Genomic DNA, 6,074 nt, shown 5'->3' on the forward strand with positions numbered 1-6,074 from the left:
TTTTTTTTAATAGGCATAATAACTCTTTACTGAGTCTGCATTTATTGGTTTTGAAAGCTCTTGGTCATCCATATGGGTCAAAATCAAAGCTCCTCCCAAAAATTCTTTCTTAACTGCATACGAGCCTTCATAATTTGGTGACCACTTTCCCCGGGGATCACTCTGGTTTGGCAATATTTTCTTCAACACGAGATCTCCAAGCTGAAATTCTCGGGGTCGTACTTCTTATCAAATGCCCTAGCCATTTTGCTTTGATATAATTGACCATGACAAACTACTGCAAGTCTCTTCTCATCGATTAAATTGAGCTGGTCAAATCTTGTTTTGACCCATTCGGTTTCGTCAAATTCTGCTTCCATTAAGACGCGTAAAGAGGGGATTTCTACTTGAACTGGCAAAACTGCTTTCATGCCATATACCGGGGTTTCCCGTCTGCCTCTTCTTCAATTACTAGGCAGTAGGCTGGATCATCTCTTACTTTTATTGATAACAACTGAGTCTCTTGGCCTTTTTCAATTTGGGTCATGACTGCTAATGTCGCTAAAGCATCTGCAAATTGATTCTTATCACGACCTAAATGTGTAAAAGAAATCTCCTCAAATCTTTCAATCAACTCCAGCAAGTTTTTATGGTAAGGGATTACCCTGGGATCTCTTATTTGCCATTCTCCTTTCACCTGGTAGATTATTAAAGCCAAATCCCTGTATACTTCCAATTTCTTTACCTTCGTTTCAATGGCAACTAGTAAACCATTCACACAAGCTTTGTACTCAGCAATGTTATTGATGCATTCTTATCATCTGGGGACACCAAAACTACTCCAATTCCATTACCAGATAAATTAATAGTTCCATCAAAATACATTTTCTAAACATCATTTTGTTCCTCTGCCTCTTCAATCTTATTGATGTGCTCATCAGGGAATTCAAAGTCTAGGGCTTCATAGTCTTCAATGGGATTTTCTGCCAGAAGATCAGCTATCACACTTCCTTTCACTGCTTTCCTGTTCATGTATAAAATGTCATATTGAGAGAGCATAACTTGCTATTTTGCTATTCTTTCGGGTATGAATGCACTCTCGAAGACATATTTAATAGGATCCATTCTGGAGATGAGCCAAGTTTTGTAGTTTAGCATGTAATGCTTGAGATGGTGGGCTGTCCAAGCTAACGCACAACAAGTTCTCTCTACAAAAGAGTATCACATTTCACATTCATAGAACTTCTTGCTTAAGTAATAAATGGCTTTCTCCCTTTTTCCTGTATCATCATGTTGCCCTAGGACACATCCCATAGAAGTCTGATGAACTGCCATATACAAAATCAACAGTCTTCCAAGGGTTAGAGGAACCAAGACTGGCGGGTTGGAGAGGTATTGCTTAATTTTGTCAAAGGCTTCTTGGCATGCCTCGTCCCACTTCATCGTATTATTCTTCTTTAAGAGTTTCAAAATTGGCTTAGCTTTGGCTGTGAGGTTGGATATGAATCTGGAAATGTAATTCAATTTCCCGAGGAAGCTTCGCACATCCTTTTTAGTTTTTAGAGAAGGCATCTCTTGGATGGCTTTGATTTTGTCTGGATCTACCTCTATCCCTTTTTCACTGACGATAAATCCCAACAGCTTTCCAGATTTTACCTCGAATACACACTTAGTAGGGTTAAGCTTCAGCTTGTACTTCCTGAGCCTTTTGAATACCTTCCTTAATACTTATACATGACTTTTTCTGCCCCTCTTGACTTGATAATCATATCATTAACATAAACCTCTACTTCTTTATGCATCATGTCATGGAATAGTGTGACCATGGTGCGCTGATAGGTGGCTCCTGCATTCTTCAATCCGAAAGGCATAAACTTGTAGCAAAATACTCCCCATTGAGTAATGAAGGCTATCTTCTCCTTATCTAATTCGTCCATCATAATTTGGTTATAACTTGAAGCACCATCGATACATGAACACCTACCCAATCCTTCTGCATTATCGACTAAAACATCAATATGAGGGAGCGAAAAGTCGTCTTTTAGACTGGCCTTATTAAGATCCCTATAATCAATACACACCTTTACCCTTCCATCCTTCTTCATTGCAAGGACCACATTTGCTATCCATTCAGGATGCTTCGCCACTTCTAGAAACCCGGCATCATATTGATTCTTGATTTCGTCCCAGACTTTCAACAAGGTATTGGGATCCATCCTCAATTTCTATTTTATCAGAGCAGTCCCAGGGACTAAAGGTATCTTATGAGTCACGATTTGAGGATCAAGGCCGGGCATATCATCATAGCTCCATGAGAATACATCTATCAATTCTCAGATAAGCTGAGTCATTTCCTCTAATTACTCATTATTCACTGCTTTAATTTCCCTTATATTTTCCTCTGTCCCTAAATTCAATGTACTCATTTCATCCTCACAAGGAGTAAGACTGGGCTTATCCTGTTAAGGTCCTCCCATTATTTCTTCTTCCTCATTAGAATTACTAGTTTTTATGGATATTAAAGGTTTTTCAAGGTCAATCTGAGGAATATCAGAGTCGATGGAATTATTATTTGGCTGATCTCCAATCCTAGTGAAATTAGAATATGATGATTAAAAAGAGGGGATATTGACAAGTGATTTGATAAGGAAACAACATCATAAAGGAAAAAAAGACACCAAATTTTCGAAATATGCGCTATTATTTTCATTAATGTTTGATTGCAAAATAAAGGTCCATTAAAAATTTCACTTGATACCATAGACTTAGTGTTCAAGTGTTGGTATCAAAATGTATATTACTTTAAAAAGAGCTCTGGAACTTCTTTCGTCGTCCAGTTGTCAAGTTCTCAATCCTCCGCCATAGGCACTATCAACATAACCAGATCATTGCCTGGCTGTAAGACATTGATGGACATGTCTGCCATAGATTCTTCCATTCCCTTCTCTTCCTCCTAAATGGACGGGTAAAAATGTCTTTGATCAAAGGAACAACTTTCCTTCCTTGAGATACCTGATCAAACTGTAGGTCGCGGGTCTAGCAACTCTTCCCAAATTTTCCTCCCAACACATCACCTTCATCAAAACCCAAGCCAAAGCGTCCCTCCCTTTTGGCCACTGTTATGGGTTGCATAATCCCTTGCAATCGGGTACCTAATCCCTTACCTTCTTCATATCCATTCTTCAGCATAACTTTGGCCACCATATCAGTAGCCCCTCGGCTATTCCTGAGCACCCCTTGTAATTCCAGAGTTTGGAAGGAACTTTCCAGTGATTGCTCAGTGGTTTCTATGTAAGGGATTGACTGAGGTTTGGTAACTAGCATGGCTTCCTTTCCTCTAACAGTGATGATTTTACCATCTATGACATACTTGATCCTTTGGTGTAGAGTTAAGGGCACTGCGTTAGCTGAATGGATCCAGGGTCTTCCTAACAGCATAGTGTATGCTGGTTCAATAGCCATTACCTGGAATATGACATTAAAAGTACATGCCCCGATTTAAAGTAGTAGCTCGATGTTTCTCAATACATCCCTCTTTGTACCATCAAATGCTCTCACTATCATAGTACTTTAGCGCACTGCAGATGGGCCGATTGGGAGTCTTGCCAAAGTCGCATTAGGCAAAACATTGAGCACCTAGCCATTGTCAATCAAAACTTTAGCAACCATACATCCTTTATACTTGACAGTCACATGAAGAGCCTTGGTATGCTTCAAGCCTGTCGGGTCTATTTCGTCTTCTGAGAAAGTGATGAAATTAGATGCCTGGATCTGTCCCACTATTTTCTCAAATTGTCCCGACGTGATGTCGGGGGTCACAAAGGCCTGGTTTAAAACCCTCTGTAAGGCACGGTGATGCACCTTTGAGCTCAGTATCAGCGATAGCAAGGAGATTCTAGCAGGTGTCTTTCTTAACTACTCTATCATGTCATATTCACTCTGCTTCATAATTTGCAATAACAGTTCATCCTTTTCCTTCTTTTCACTGGATTCTCCTTTTTCAACTCCAGTGGCATCTTCCCCTACGTTTTTTGACGACTCTCCCAATTTTGCTTTCCCCTTCTTCTCTTCTACTTCATCAGTTCCATAGCACCTCCCACTCCTAGTGATATATTCTATCTCTTGGTCAAGCAGAGGTGGGTTATTAATTGAGTCTGGTTTTAGTGCTGGTTGGGGACCAATGTTATTGGTGGGGTGAGAGGGTCCCATAAAAGTCATTTTAAAATAGGCATGGGGGGTGAAACATGGTTTAGAGGCAGTGATGGGTTGAGTGTAAGCATGGTTGAGAGTGGAAGTGGAGGTATTGCTGAATGCACTTTGTGTAAAAACTTGAAAGTTATAATTCTAAGGAACGGCATGGGTGTTGGTGACCGAAAGCTGAGGTGGTGTTCTGATAACCGTCCTTGAGGGCGCCAGTAGTGTCGGTGCGATAGGAACAGAGAAAATCATTCTTGGAGTAGAGCTTGAGATGCCTTCGCTATATCTGGCTGTATTCACTTCCTTTTCTTCTTTTGACTTTTGTTGACATCTCAAAATTCTAAGCGATAATATTTTCAAAACTTCTTCTTTAAATTCACTGCAGTTCTTTAGTTCATGGTCGCTCATTTCTTTATGATAGGGACATCCCGAGCTGGACTGGCCATCTTCAAAGTTTGATTTCTGTGGGTTTATATACCCTTCTTGTACCTCCATTATGAAAATTTCATCGAAGTATGGGGTTAACTTATTCATTTCTACAACCAAATCTCCATCTGAAAATTCCGCCATATTTACATTATTTCCCTTTCCTGCATCATGGCTGGTTAATGGGTTTATTATCACGTTAGGTGCAGAACCACTTTCTTTAATTTTTAATCACCTGTTTCTTATCAGGGACTGTACCTTTCCCCAGAGCACCCCGCAATTATCAGTTGAGTGTCCAAAAGCCCCGCCATGATATTCACATCTGGCATTTGTATCATACCATCTTGGATATTTTAACACCCCTATTGGCATAGCCTGGTATATTTTACTGTTTCAGTGACCGGTGTTGGTCCGAATAAGTAAGAGAAGTAGAACCACGTCTAAGACACCTAGATAAGCCTTGAACACAAATTGTAACGATCGGGCTCCAACCACTAGAGGAATTGTTCGCTTTGGCCATAAGCCTCACGGTTTTATCCCATAGGTGGAATGGAGAACTTCCCAGTAGGTCACCCATCCTAGGATTTCTCTCAAGCGAGCACGCTTAACCCTGGAGTTCTTCTAACTCTCCAGGCCATTCTACCAAAGGGCGCCTCTAGTGATTAGTTCCCCATCTTATATATCATTACTTTTTAAACCCAAGACCATCTTCATGCTTTGCCGATGTGGGATTTGCCTAATGGACTATGCAATATTCTTGATGTTTGTGCTGTAAGCTGCAGATTACAGTACTGACTTGGGATTTATTGTGTAGAGCTACGTACTACCCAATAGTACAAAAGGATAAGAATAGTTACAAATGGCATTTGTTTAGGTATAGTTATGATAAGATAAAGTTTTTTTATTGGAAAGGAGTTTGAAAATCCTAACTCGGGATTTAAAACTCTAAAGTTAGAATATCGAAAGGTTATAGTTCAGTACAAAAAGAAGTAATAACTACACATCAGTGCAAAATAAGCTATAGAATATCGATAGATAAAAGAGTTGTGGAAGTAAAAATTAGAGTAGTTGGTGCAAATGTAATAAAGAAACGTTATGAATATTAGTTAAAGTGTTGACTAGAATGGTTAGAGGACTAAATCAAAGTAATATTGAAGTATAGCGGATTTATTAGGGATGATAAGAGGTACTAAATCATGACTCGACAGTCAAGTTAAGGAAGAAGATAAGATTGAGGAATAAAACAATTAAAGTTCAGTTGTGGAATGAAAAAAAAAAAGAAAATAATTGCTAAATCAACAGTAAGAAAAGATTATGATTGTACAAACAAATTAAATGTTAACATGAGATTGTTAGAAGTCTTACACAGACTCAAAGGAATGAAGATTATAAGATTATGTAAAAAGGAGAAAGACTAAGTTCTCATTACCTAGGATCACATGAGGTCCTAGAAAGAGTGGATCCGTTAGCAC

This window comes from Hevea brasiliensis, chromosome 4 (genome assembly GCF_030052815.1).
Source record: "Hevea brasiliensis isolate MT/VB/25A 57/8 chromosome 4, ASM3005281v1, whole genome shotgun sequence".
NCBI lineage: Eukaryota > Viridiplantae > Streptophyta > Magnoliopsida > Malpighiales > Euphorbiaceae > Hevea > Hevea brasiliensis.